The sequence below is a fragment of the Prorops nasuta genome, unplaced genomic scaffold, assembly GCF_024137725.1.
Source record: "Prorops nasuta isolate Cenicafe-Biocafe unplaced genomic scaffold, Cenicafe_Pnas_1.2 PNAS00034, whole genome shotgun sequence".
NCBI lineage: Eukaryota > Metazoa > Arthropoda > Insecta > Hymenoptera > Bethylidae > Prorops > Prorops nasuta.
In genome coordinates, this window is record NW_027116831.1 from 848181 (window position 1) to 863585 (window position 15405).

Consider the following 15405-nt stretch of genomic DNA (forward strand, 5'->3'; position numbering starts at 1 on the left):
TATAATTTTTAGCAACAGTTCTGTATTTTTTATTGATAAAGAACGATTTTAATAATAAACAATGCTAATTTTAAGAAAAAATTCCAGCATTGCCTAAGTCTCCTGAATGCCTGAATGCTTTTTAAATAGTTCTATAGTTCTAAGCCGTTTAAAAAGAAATTCTATTATTTTAGACACGAAAAAACAGTCATATATAATTAAACAGACTAAATTTGTTATATAAAAATCAATCCAATGTCTTCCATACCACATGGAATTCCGAACGGGATAAGAACCATTAGTAGCAATAGTAGCTAGTATTCAAACTTCAGAAGATAACTCTTTTTCTTTCTTTCTTTCTTTGATTGGTTTCCGCTTCCAGAGCGATTTACCATTGATGGTACGATGTCTAGATGGTCAAGTGCTATAGGAGGACTCTATGAAGTGGTCGCTTTATGTTTTTTTTTTTTTTTGTTTATCACATTTTGGTTGGTACTTATGGAGGGATATTGGTTATGGGATGTTTGTGGCGCTTAATTTAAAAATGGTTTGGAATAGTAGCTATTTTTTTTTTTTTTTTTTTTTTAACCGTTTATATGTAATTGGTGATATAAGTTCTATGAACTTGTTATATTATGTCTAAGTATAGGAATTTTATAAATTGTCTTAGGTCTTCTTTATGTAGTTGGTTAATAAGTACTATTGGATCGACACCTTTATTATAAGTGGCTTTATTCAAAAGATCGACCAGTATATGTCGATTTTTGTTTTTCTTGGGACAGTCCCATATAATGTGTTCCAGATTCTGTACTGATTTATGGTCACAATCGCAGAAAGGGTCATTTCTTTTTCCTATTTTGTGAAGATAATGATTACATATGAACTGACCAGCAAATATCTTGTTTGCAATGGTTATTTCGTTTCTAGTGAATTGGAGCCCAATGAACCATGGTTTACTGAATTTTTCCTTGCTATATTGAGCCAAAAATTTGGCTACAGAGTTGTTGTCTGGTTTTGTAATATTTACCAGGAATTCAGAGTAATTGCTAGAAGCAACTATTTTATGAATGGTATCAACATTCATCAGCGACACATTGACCAGGCAAGGGAGACTATTGTTCCTGGCAATGGAGTCAGCAATTTCGTTCCCCAAGATACCCCTATGACTGGGGACCCAAAGGAGCAAGATCCTTATGTTGTAACTCGAGAGGGCATTAAGTATAACGTTAGATTGAGATATAAAAAAGTCAACGTTCCGTCCCGATGTGGCGCTAGCTAGTCTGTTTACGGAACTGAGTGAGTCAGTGACAATCGCAAATTCTGTGTTAGTTAAAACATGCTTTGTAACTTCCTTTTTTATTAGTTTGAGTGAGAGCCATATAGCTGACATTTCAGCAGTGAATATTGTGGAATGAGGATTTAGACTGATTCGAATTTTGTTATTGTTATTAGAGTCAAAGACAGCTGCAGAACAATGTGAGCCCTCCACTTTCGATCCATCGGTATAGTAGATATTATGGATGTGGTTGGAATTTAAATTATGTTTAAGAAGTTCCTGCCTGAAGGCCAAGTCAGGGTCGGGAGCTAGCTCACAGGTTTTCCCTATATCTATATTAGTGGTTAGTACATTCTGTTTAGAGCTGTAGTCGTAACATATCATAGGAGGATGGTCTAACTTATATATGTATCTGTTCCAGTTGGAAATTATATTAAACATATCCAGAAATATTGGAGAGTATCTTGGTGATATTTTATTTTGACTGCTAACTAGGTTTTGGAAATTCTTAAGTAAGATTATTGATGGGTGTCTGGAGACAGATAATCTGTTTAGCAAAAATCTGGAAAGTTTGTTTTTTGTTAGTGTGAGAATATCCAGATTACTAGAGATTATCCAGGTTATCTTGTTGGGAGCTGATTTAGTTAGTCCTAATATTTTTTTTAACAGGGTTAGTATTAATGAGTTGTAGCTATTCAAGTAGCTTTTGTTTGTAGGATTGAGATAGATACATGAGCCCCATTCTAGCCTCGGTCTTGCGTAGGAGGAGATAATCTTTAGTAGTGTTTCGGGGTGGGCACCCCACTTGGTGTTCGTTAGCCAGCTGATCATATTTAGAGTTTTCTTAATTTTATCTTTGGTGTAATTGAGGTGCTTTTGCCATATTAGTTTCTCGTCGAATATAACACCCAGGAATTTATGTTCTCTCTTAAAGTTTATTTTTCCAATGTCACTGTTTAGGAAGTTGACTCTGTTAGTGGATAGTTTTCTAGTAAAATGAATAAGAGAAGATTTTTCACAAGATAGGTTCATACCTAGGTTTTTAAGATATGTATTTAGATTGTTTATTGATTTAGTGACTGACTCAACAGCAGCTTTCTGGTCTTTATTCTCGCTAAAAATAACGATATCGTCTGCAAATTGAATGCATCCACATTTCTCGTTGATAGAGTTTGAGAGCTTAGATAGGTATAAGTTGAATAAGATGGGACTTAAAGCAGATCCTTGGGGAAGACCTCTGTGTGCCGATCCTTTTCCTATGAATTTGTCTTTAATGTAGAATGTGTGCTTTCTTTCTGTTAGCGAGTAAAATATATATTTAACTATATTTAACGGAAACTTGAGTAGAGTGAGAACATCAACCAGCAGGTCAGGTATGACTCTATCAAAAGCAGACTCGATGTCTAAAAATGTGGCTATTATATTGGATTTATTCATAAATGTAGAGTAGATGTGGCTAGAGAGTGAGATAAGTCCGTCCAAGCAGGCTCTTCCAGGTCTGAATCCGTATTGGAATTCAGGGAGTATACTATTTTTCTCTGTATACTCTATTATCCTATTAGCCAGGATTTTTTCAAACAGTTTTCTGAAACATATTTGTAATGATATTGGTCTAAGTTTATTACTGTGAGGTTTGTTGATAAGTAATGTGTCAATATTATTCCAACTATCTGGGAAGTCACTGTGTAGTAGTATAAGGTTAAATATTTTTAAGACCGCATGCTGTATGTTTGCAGGCAAGTTTTTAATCATAGTGTTGGTTATGTTGTCTGAACCAGGGGATGAAGATGGTTTTAGGTTTTTGATAGTGTTGTTGAACTCGATATAGTTAATTTGGCTAGCGTTGAAATCATGTTTGTAAACATTGTATGAGTCGCGAAAGTCTGGCCGCTGAATGGGTCCAGGGATGAGCAACTTGTTGATCAAATTTTTAACGTCATCTTCATTGAGTGTTTCATTAATCTTAGGTATATCTAAGAATTTTGAGTTCTTCAACTTTTTAATAGTGTTCCAGATTGTATTGGGAGATGTGTTAGGGTTAAGCTTGTTTACGAAGGACTTAAAAGAGTTGGATTTTTTTTGCATGCATAGGAGTTTGAACTTTTTATTGCTGTTTTCAAACAGCTCCAAGTTTTCTACGGATGTGTAATTAGTATAGTTTTTGAAGGCTAGATTTTTGTCATACCAAGCTTCTTGGAGTTCGTTGTCCCACCAGAAGTTAGTGGCTTTATTATTTTTAAAGTTGGAGTTCCTTCTATGTTGTGTTGGGGTATTGATATTAGCTCCAGCTTCCAAAATAGTTTGAAGTATGGTAGATTCTATGAGGCCGTACTTCTCTAAGTAGTTATTCTTATCTATGTTGGTAATGTCGTGTTGGGCAAGTTTGGAATTAAACATCTGCCAATCCACCTTCTTTGTGTGAATTCTTTTTCTGGAAATGGTGTTTTCGTAATCCTCTGTTGTAACTAGGTTTGGTGAGAGATAATATATTATGGGGAAATGATCGCTGTCATAATTATCGTTGTCCACTGAAAAATCTATTTTAAATGGAAATGTATTGTTACATATTAGTACGTCTGGTATACTTCTGTAGTTGGGTCTATTGTTTATGGTAGTAGCAAATTTGTTAACTACTTTTAAGTTGAATTTGTGAAGTATTTTTGATAAAATTTTACCTCCTCTGTTATTAACTGTTGATCCCCACGATGTGTGTATGCAGTTTAAGTCACCTAGGATTATATAGTTGTTTTCACATTTTGTAAGAGACTTCATTTGTTTTAGGATGCGTTCCCAGTCATCATCCATGATGGTGTTAGAAGGAGGATTGTATACTGCCAGAATGAAAATTGAATAGTTATATATTTTCGTCTTGAGGATTATTGACTCAGGGATGATGTCATTGATGATTTTATTTTCTATGTGAAAGGCTATCACATTGTTTTTCATCAGTATGGCAACTCCTCCACCATTACTATTTCTATCTCTTCTAATTATATTATAGTTGTTAATGATGAAGTGATCGTTATGAGACAGCCATGTTTCAGAAATGACTATCAGTTCCGGGTTGTATTTGTGAATGAGCTGAAAGATAGAACTCTTTTTGTATTTAACGCTTCTACTGTTCCAGAGAGTGATTGTGTGTTCCATTGTAAGTTAAAGGGTATGGAGGGAATATCTATGGATTGTATGTTATGTAGTTTGTTGGATAGAATGTGTATTTATTATGTTGTTTATTTTTTTTTTTTGAATACTGATATGATCATTCTGGCGAACTTATTATTATATCGGCTATTTGAGGTTAGAATTTGTTTTGAGGAAATCTCTAACATCTCTCTTTTTTGTTACCTCTTGCTTTTTGTATATTTTTTCGATATTTCCGGTGTTTCTATGTTTGATTCTGACTGTTACGTCTTTGTTGCTATAACTCCTGATCTGGCCTTCTCCTGGATTGTTTTTGGTTTCTGTGTTCTGCAGGGCTAACTTGTTCCTGAGCTTGTCTGTAGTGGGTGTATTACTAGTGTCAATATTATGAGATGTTGCTCTGGTTTTATCCAGTTAGATAGGAGATTTATTTAAGAGAGGCATATTATGGCTTATTAAGCTTGACTCACTCAGCTCCTCACAGACCATGACCTCGTTGCAGCAGCCAGGGGTGGACGGGATAGAGCAGATCACGTCGCCCCCCGAGTCACCATTTTCTGGACCCGGCATCCTCTCAACCCCCAGATCAGTGTAGGCAGTTTTCACATTCAGTACCTGTGTAGAGCGAAAAGGATTACCAACATTATCGTGAACAATGTCTACCTCATTCAAAGATTTCTGAATTTTATGTTTATTAGTTTCATTATTAGCAATATCAGCGTATGAGGTGGCTTTACGTTTATTACTACTGACTCTGTTATTATGTTTATTAATATAAATGTCGATCCAATTATAAAGAAAGTTGTTAGAGTCTCTGTTAAGGCCTTCGAAGTAAAGTTCAACTTCATTTTCAGTGGTGAATTTATTGTCAAGTAATATTTTTTTTGCTTCAAAGTTAGAGCAATTTTTGTAAGCTTTAATTTTTTTTATCAGAGTAAGGAATTTTAATATTGGACACTCGTGGCTTAAGGAGTTATGGTCACCGTTGCAGTTACCACAATTGGTTACATTGTTGCAGTTATTTTCATCATGTTCACCCGCGCAGTTGTCACATCTTTTGTGTCCTCTGCATTGAATAGAGTTGTGGCCGAACCTTTTACATATAAAACACTTACTGACCTTTTCAATATATGGTTTTACTTTTAGCTTGACATTAAAGATGTAGACCCATGATGGAAGTGAGTTGGTTAGGAAAGTGAGTTTGATGGAGTTTGTTGGAATTTGGACTTGGTTTGTTTTATCCCATCTGTTGAGTCTTTCGGTTTTAATTGTGATGGTGTTCCTGTTGTTTGTATTGATGTTTTCTTGGATATCTTCCAGCTTGAGATCTTGCAATACGTGTCTTACTATTCCAATTTTAGCTATGGCAAAATTTGGAATATAAAATAACCATTTTTTATGAGCAAGTTTGTCTTGCATTTCTAGCAGTCTATTGGCATCCGTGCTGTTATTGGTTTTTATCTTAACTGTGTAGGTGTTCATTCTTGTTATGTTAAATGGTTCCTTGAACACTTCTTTGATAGTTTTGCTAATTTTCATTAAGTGTAGATTACCGATATTTTCTTTTAAATCTGTAGAGGTCACATTAACCACAAATGGGCCAGTGTGAATTTGTTTGTATCGGTTTGTTGTTTGCTCCTTAGCGTAAACTATTTGTTTTTGTCTCCGGTCTTCTATGCTTATTTGTTGATAAGGTCCCTGTGACCTGTCTTGGTTTATTGTAGTGTTTGGATTATCCATAGTTTCGTCAATGTTAAGGATTTATAGTCCTAGTCAACTTAATTAATCGTTCAACTGTGGTATATCCAAAATTAATGTATGGCCGGTCAATTATTATGTAAAATTACCTATTTGGTGAGTTAGCAATTGGTTATATAGAATATACCTCTATATTCGAATTTTGGAGTAGAAGACAGGGTATAGGCCCAAATAGGTTATTTTGATGTGTATGGTATCTTATTTTAGCCCGGCGATAACAAAGGTAAAGGAACCGCAGAGTATTGTAGCGTATGGTCACAGAAAAACCTAATATCACTCAAAACATAGTCAAATAGCTGAATAAAATGACTTGAATAAACTATAGGCTGCGGAGAGAACAAATCCTACTTAGCCGTATAACGGTTTCGGTCGAACTGAGAAGATAACTCTGCTCTTCTTCTTCTTTCTTGAGTTTTATTGGCTACAGTCCTCTTTGGCCGGTATTCATAAGTATCGATTGTCCTTTTTCACCTAACAGTAAGGGCCGTTTTAACGAAGCAATTCAGGCAAGCCTCATGTACAACATAACAAGCGAAAACCTGAAGATGGAAATTTAAGTTGGCAGCAGTGACTGCAAGATCTGATGACGTCATTTTTCATTGAAGCAGATATTTTAAAAATGGATAGTATATGATAATTTTGACAGGTTGAATTATCTAGATTGTTGTATTATTGATTAGTCTGTAAGATACAAGAATGTGTTAATGTACACATTATAATGTTTTTGAGTTTTATGATAAAACATATTATAAACTATTTGGTAAACAAATGTATTAATAGAATTAAATAGACTGTGAAGCTCCATCCTAATTAAACTAGAATTATTAACTGATTTCATTGAACAATTTTATTTGCCTTTTAATCACATATAAAGGTATTTACAATGTAATCATGAAAATATAATTATTGAAACATTCAAACACCTATTTCCCTTTCATAAAATTTCAATGTTATTTTCAAATCATTATTAAACAGATGATATAGATCATATGTATAGATCAGTTAAAAGTAAATCTTATTTATCAAAGGTGCTTATCCTTAAATTAACCCTAATATTAAGCTCAAACTTTTTAATTCGTAACCGTATCTACATAATACTGACGACTCTGGAGGAAACAAACTATTTCATATTCAATTTGAGAATGGTATGGTTCTTTTCGAGGTATCCCTTTTGTGAATCCTTCTGAAGGACGAATAAGCTTCCAATGTATCTTTCTCATCTTGCTCTAGCATCCCCTTTAGTGGTTATTGTCCTGTACAGTCGCGTCTGTTATTTCTGTCCCGCCTTCGAGCTGCTAATCGACTAGCAACACTTTCGAAATATCGTGGTCCATGGTATTCAATGCTGTCTGATATTCAAAATAAGGAGACTGTATTCGTCAGTATGAACCATGTTTTTATATATGCGTTACGCCACCAAGATGACATAGAATTGGCCACGTCACAATATATATATATATATATATATATATCTGCATGGATTTGAAAACTTCTTTTAATTCAATCACCTGGATTTTTTGTACAAGCATTTATAGGTTTTACATTGTGGTATAAAAAAATCTTGAATGAATATATACAAATGATTAAATTTAAGAATAATGTTAAATTTTTCAATGAAAATCCCTGTAAGTAAAATAACAGGAATTACTAAACAAAAATGATTATGTTAAAATAAATTTATTTAAATGAAGAATAAATAATTTAACCTTTCCTCTCGCTGCAATCTCTTCAGCTTAATTTCGGCTATATCTGCTTGGGCTTTGTAGAACCGATACTTTTCCTTCTGGACTCTAATTTTTTCTTGTATATGAAGCTTGTAAGCAGCTGTAACCTCGTTCTCAATTGTTGCTGGTACTGCAGCCCTCACAGCGCTTTTAGTAATATTTTTAAGGGGGCTGCTGATGGGCTTTCTCAGACTACTTGGTCCCGCTTCATTTCCCCATGAGGTAATGGCTCCTTCTTCTCTTAATGCCTAAAGTAGGGAAATTTTTAATAATTGAATTATCATTCATATGCAAATGAATATTTATTATTTACTTGGAATACTGTTGTACAAGGATCATCAATATTTTCAGGATCACTATCTTCCAGCAAATTGGATACAGTGCTGATGGTGTTAGCAGATGATTCTTTCCAGCTCTTTCTCAAAGTGTTGCAGCCTTGAATGGAAAACATATGGCATTGTGACGTAGGGGTTGGCATTTGATCGCTTCCGAAGCAATTTGTTATCCCTACTGCAGATTTTCCTAATAAAGAAGCCACCCTCTCTAAAATCTCATTGCGAGCCGGTGCCTTAGATTTTCCACCACCTAATAGAAAAATTTCATATGTATTTTATGTATTGTTGTGGTTCAATCGCTGATTCACGACAAACTCGAAATTCTTTTTGTACAATAAAGTTTATTGACGTTTGATTTACAATGTTTCCTTTTATACAAATTGATAACCAGAGCTATGAGCTAGATAATTATAGTTTTTAAGAGACAAAGGATTGCCTGGTTAAGGTTTAGAAATAAGAGGACTGAAGGTCCTAGGAGACTCGACTTGTTCCTTCTAGCTTTTGACTCGAACTGATCTTTGGGGCTGCACGTTTGGGGCTCCTACCCTCAAAGTGCAGCGTCAAACATTACCTTATATGGTAACATTTGCGGGTCCCAATGGTCAAATGCGTCATTGTTCTAGAACATTCGACTGCCGTCGAAGTGCATTTTGCCACGTGTCGGGACTTAGCCTTGGCGACTGTGTGAACGAGCTGCGTCTGGCGCTTCGTATTACATTTAGGAATTTGTCGCTTTTAGGAGTATCTCTCCTTTACAATGAGGCTATTGATATTTTAATATAATCATGATAGATTTAGAGTTATTAATTATATCTTTAAATGATAATAATATTAATAATATTAATTATATAGTGCTTATAATAGCAATGAGTTATGTATGTTTATTCTATGTACATAACACCCCTCCCCCCCTGGAAAAAGAGGGTAGGTGGTTAATAATCGGGTTCGTATTGAATGTTTGCCGCTTGCTCAGGTGTGACGATAATCATGTGCGTCGGGACAACGTCGTCTGTTGCTGGGGCGGCGACGTCATCTGTTACGATGGCATTGGATGCCAATGCCTGTATTGACCTGAGTCTTGGCTTAGGTTTTGGTCTTCTGTGAAGATATCGCCAGATTATGTAGATGGTTAATCCTATGATGATTAGCGTTGTAGTAGAATATGAGATGGCCATATGTTGATAGGTGTGGTGTTGTCCTAGGTCTTCGTTTTGTACATCCTTTTTCAGCTGTTTTAGCTGGATGCTGAGCGTGTTGAGGTCGTTGACCTTGTTCAAGATGTTATGCAGCCTGGGAATTTTGGTTGTGTTGATTGCTGCTACGTAGTTTTCAGGATCTATGGCTCTCAAAGAGAAATTATAGTGCGGGATATAGTTCTTATGTTTGTTGGGCTTGGAGGTTTGTACGGGTTCCAAAACAAAATCAGTAGCTGTTAGGATACAATTTTTATATAAATTAATTACTCCGGAGCCCATTAATTCTATATTATAAGTAGGTTTTTGTTTGCAGATTACTTCTACAATTTCTAATCGCGGTGTGGAGTATATCCACGAGGCTTGGTTTTTCATGGGAATTAGCATCGGTTGCACTAAATGTATAAGTTTATGCTCGCACGTATTTATATCTATGTATTTTAAGTATAATGCAATTTCGCATGGATTAATTGTCTTTATTTTGTTGGATGGTTTATCCGTTGGACAGAAATAATTATCTTTTATCGTGTAACATTTTCGTAGTTCGTCTTCGGTATATTCTGTGTATCGCTCAGCGATGCTATCTATCGCTATGTAATCTTTTCTTAAATCTATTATGGAGTGTAATGTTGTAGAATTCTGAATAGGGATTGGGATTGGATATATTTGTAAAAGATCGAATTCTTTGGGTGTTATTAGAGGTATATGGAGTACTACAATTAGTTTGTTTGTTTTGGTATAAATTGTGGGTTGCATTAGTTTGGAAATTAAATGGATGTTTAGTGTTTCTAATGGAAAAGGGAATTGCGTGCCAGGAGGGATGTGAGGAATCGCATCTTTAAGGTATTCGATAATTTTTGTGTATCGAATAATGTTCGGGTTTATTATTCCTTGGCTCGCCATTATCACGAAATTTAATAAGTGATCTGTGTCTATCATTAATTCTTCGGATGTAAGATTAATGTTATATAGAGCTTCTCGCTCGTCCGCTTGGGCTTCTAGATCACGTGCTGCTTTCATCAGCATTTTTTCGTTCGCATCTATTTTTTGTATCGTGTTATTATAAGTTTCTATGGTTTGGTCGATAATTTGTATTTGTTTTAGGAGTGCTAATCTGTTGGTTTCTACTGTTTGATCTAAATTTTGTAGATGTTTATTTATTTCTTCTTCGTCGTTACTGTCCATTATTCCGAATAAAATTTTTCCGATTGACCCTACTCCGTTTGCTAGTCCTCGTCTGTTTCTCTCTTGATGTAGCGTTACTTCATCTATTTCGTCTAGGATTTTTTCGGCTGTCTCTAATTTGTAGACGGTATCAATGACGGAGTGTTTACAGATTTTTTTTCCTTCTTGTGTGGAGCAAAGGGCGTGGTCGTATAGGAATTTGTTTAGTTGCGCGAGTCTTTGGCGGTATTCTACTATGTCGGTAGTTATCACTAATTTCCATTTCTCTTTATAAAAATTGACCGTGCCGAATTTTTCGTAGAATAGTCCCGGTTGACCTTTGATGGGAATATTTTGGACTTGCTGGGAGCTTCTGTGGATCGTTATGACCATAAGGGTCAGCATGCACCTATAATAAAGGGTATGTTTGGTTAATTTTGGAATTTTAATATGTAAAATTTGAACAAGTTTTATTTCTACATGGGAGTTATTTTAGTCGGTCGCGAAGGTGCGTCTAGTTCGTAGACATTGGGTCAGCGTTTTTGCGTGAATTTGCGTGAAGTGGGGAATGCACTATATATTAGCGGTTTCCGTACGGGGAATTTCATTTCGTCTTGATTCGACCGAAAAAGTTTTAAAGTTTCTTTGCGTTCATTGTGCTATGGCTGTCCAAGTTTACAAACGGAGGGACATGTATGACCGTGGAGAGATTGACGGCCAGGGGCGTCGTCTTTTCCTCAAGTTCGACAATGGTGAGTATCCTTATATTTTCGTTTTCTCTCCTTTTGTGTTTTAATTAGTTTTGATTTCGTAGTTTCTATCCCCCTTTTTTTTTTGTTTAGTCGTAATTTTCAACGTGGGTGCAGTTCAGTTCAGGAGGATGTGCCGGAAGTCTGACCGCATCCACAATGACTAGGAGTGGGACTACGACTGCCTTGAGGAATGTTTTTGGGTCGTTTTCGACCTGTTCGGGATAAGGTGGCTCCAGTACACCGGGGTGGAGCCCTACCGTGGCTGGGGGTACCCCAACCAGCAGGTCGAGGGGTGGACGGGCCCACCCTTGGAGGAAAAGGACGTCCTCAAATACCATGGCTTAATTTAGCCGGAAAAAAAATTTTTTTTTTTTTTTTTTTTATTATTATACAGGGTGTAACGAAACGACCGCCTTTTCTCGTAACTGGAGGTTCGGGGTGACCATCCAAATGCACGTGTAAAATTTTGTTCGAATCGTTCAAGGGGTTTAAAAGTTATTTCCATTTAAAACTCACCCTTTTTCGGTCCTTTTCGAACGACTTTAACTGTGCATAATAAAGTGGAGAAAGTGAAAAAACAATTGACGAACACCCCACTAGAATGTAAAAATTATCGATCGCGCGCGATAATACATTTGCTATTTATTTCATTAATTTGGCTATTAGATTAATTTTAAAAATAGCAAAATCCTTTTCATTACAATTCCAAATCAATTCAATACAAGTATCATTGACTGAATTGATGGAAAGAGGGAGAAGATAGAATGAAAAGGAAAGTATCAAAAGCTAAGATGTCACGCGACTGCACTGATAATTTAATAGGAAACACATCAAGGCATTTTCTTTCTACAAACGAAGGTAAAAAGAATTATTTAAAATCAATTCATTGATGATAGAAAAAATTAAACTTACCCATTATTGTTCTCCAAGTTCCTTTACACCGAAGTTTTTGAAAAAGCTTCAAACTGGCTCCTCGATGATTTCCAGAATGCACACTTTCATTGATTTTGCATTTAAGAACTCGCGAATTTAAGCAAATTAGGTGTTAACCTACGTTTCTTCAAAACACCGGTTAATTTGACACTTTTTGAACTGTTTGAAGTAGGCTGAAAAGAGAGACACAGAGAGATAGAATAATCAATAATTCGTTTCGACCACTCTTAATCACCCTACTTCAAACAGTTCAAAAGTGTCAAATTCTCCAGTGTTTTGAAGAAACGTAGGTTAATACCTAATTTGTTTAAATTCACAAGTGTTTAAATGCAAAATCAGTGATAGTGTGCTTTCTGGAAATCATCGAGGAGCCAGTTTGAAGCTTTTTCAAAAACTTCGATTTAAAGGAACTTGCAGAACATTTAATGGGTGAGTTTAGTTTTCTCCTTCATCAATGTATTGATTTTGAATCATTCCCTTTAGCTTCGTTAGTAGAAAGAGAATGCCCTCATGCATTGTCTATTAAGTTATCATTGCGCTCGCGCGATATCTTAGCTTTTGATACTTTCCTTTACATTGCGTCAACTCGCTCTTTCCATCAAATCAGTCAATGATGCTTGTACTGAATTGAATTGGAATTGTAATATAAAGGATTTTGTTATTTTTAAAATTAATCTAATAGCCAGATTAAAGAATTAAATAGCAAAAGTATTACCGCACGCGATCGATAATTTTAACATTCTAGCTGGGTGCTCATCAATTGTTTTTCACTTTCTCCACTTTCCATTATGCAGTTAAAGTCGTTCGAAAAGGACTGAAAAAGGGTGATTTTTAAATAGAAATAACTTTTAAACCTCTTGAACGATTCGAACGAAATTTTACACGTGCACTCAGTTTGTCACCCCGAACCTCCAGTTACGAGAAAAGGCGGTCGTTTCGTTACACCCTGTATATATAAAAATAAGAACAATTATATTTATGTTCCTAAAACTCGTAATAATTGTAAGAGGAGGTGAGGAGATTGTAGAAACCTTTTCCCCTTCTTTGTGAATAAATTTCAATATTTTTAAAATGTATCACTTTGATTTCTAGTCTTAGTACCTTTTCCTATTAGTTAAGTTTTTAGGGACAGTAAGGTAAAAAGGAAAGGAAGGTAAAAAAAAAATAATAAAAATTCTAATAATAATATGAAAGGTAAAAAATTATGTAGATACCGTAGAAATTAAAAATAGTTTTTTTTTTTTTATTGAGCTTAACTTATTAGTTATAATGAAAGTATTTAGGAATTGATTTTGATATTTATTTTTTTTTTTTATAAAAACTATTAGTATAGTTAGATAGTTCTAGTGGTAGTGATATATAGTAATTGGTAGTTGTAAGATAGTATTATAGTAGGAAGTAGATTAGGTTGATGGGGAAAAGTGTGAAGAGAGAATGGTATGTGTGGGTGGTCGAGTCGGTAACTACACGTGATAAGGCTTTAGCCTATTGACGTGGGTTACGATTTTCTTTTTACCCACTGCTAACTCATAATTTAGCTCGCTTAGTTTTGCGGTTATGGTATAGGGACCGTCGTATAGGGGTTCCAGTTTCTTTGGTCTTCCAGCGCGAATCATTTCTCGCTTTAACAATACTTGGTCTCCTACTTCGTAATTTGATTCTTGAGTATTGTGATCATAATAGATCTTCGATTTTTCCTTTTCCCGTATTAATTGGTCTTTCATGACGTTACCTGTTGAGCGAATTCTTTCGCGAAGCTCGTTATAATAATCTTCAAATGTATATGTAGGTGGCGGCGGATATTTGAGCGTGGTTGGTAACTCAACCTCGCGCCCGAATAGTAGTGAAAAAGGCGTTCGGCCTGTAGCTGTGTGTGGCGTAGTGTTATAGGTGAACATGGCGTAGGGTAACCATTCGTCCCAGTTGTCTAAATCTTCGTTGACAAAGTTTTTTAAGTACGACGCCAATGTTCGGTGCGACCTTTCTAGCGCACCATTCGACTGTGGGTGGTATGCCGTGGTCTGTATTTTGTCAATTTTTAATAGCTTACAGACGTCCTTAAAGAGGTTACTTAGAAAGTTAGTGCCCTGGTCAGTTAAAACCTTTTGGGGTAGCCCGTAAGAAAAAATGATCCTTTCAACGAATAGTCGTGCCACAGTAGAGGCTGACTGGTCTTGAATTGGTAGGGCTATGCTGTACCTTGTGAAAAGGTCTTGGAAGGTTAAGGCATACTTATTTCCTTGTTTGGTCGCAGGGTATGGTCCTATTATATCTAGGGCGACCTTTTCGAAGGGTTCTACTGGCGTGTCTGTTATCTGCATTGGTGCACGTTTCACGTTGCCTGTTTTATTGCGCTGGCACTTGTCACATTTTTTTATGTATTCTTCAATGTCCTTTTTCATATTTGGCCAAACGTGTCTAATTTTAATTCTCTGCAGGGTTCTATTTACGCCTTCATGTCCTCCGAAGGGAGTATCGTGATACTCGTAAAGGATTTGGTTTATCATTGCGGGAGTATAGGTTGATGGCTTCTCATCAGCTGTTTTTTCCTCGGTGTCGGAGTTAGCTGAGGTTGCATCTTCGTTTGAGTCGGTTGGCCTTGGGGCGGCTTGCCGTGCTCTTGAGCGCGTGGTCACGTATATACGACTTAGCGCATCTGCGTTTGTATTCTGAGTACCTGGTTTGTATCTAATTTCGTAATCGTACTCGGCTAACTTTAATCTCCAACGCATCAATCTGGAGCCTGGGTTTTCTACATTGAAAAGCCAAGTAAGTGGTTGATGATCGGTGATGATGGTAAATCTAGTACCATATAAGTAAGGTCGAAAATTTTGTACAGCCCAAACTATAGCTGCTAATTCTTTTTCCGTGGTGCTGTAGTTTACTTCGGCCTTGTTAAGCGTTCTGCTGGCGTAAGCAACGGGGAGGTCTTTGCCTACCTCGCCTTGCGATAACACGGCTCCTATTGCTTTATTGGAGGCGTCCGTGGTCAGGATGAAAGGAAGATGAAAGTCTGGATACTGTAAAAGTGGTGCAGTAGTCAATCTTTCCTTTAGATTTTCAAATGATGATTGTTCTAGGGAGGTCCAGTTGAACTTCACTCCTTTCTTTAATAGGTTCGTCATGGGTTTCGACAGGTCAACAAAATGG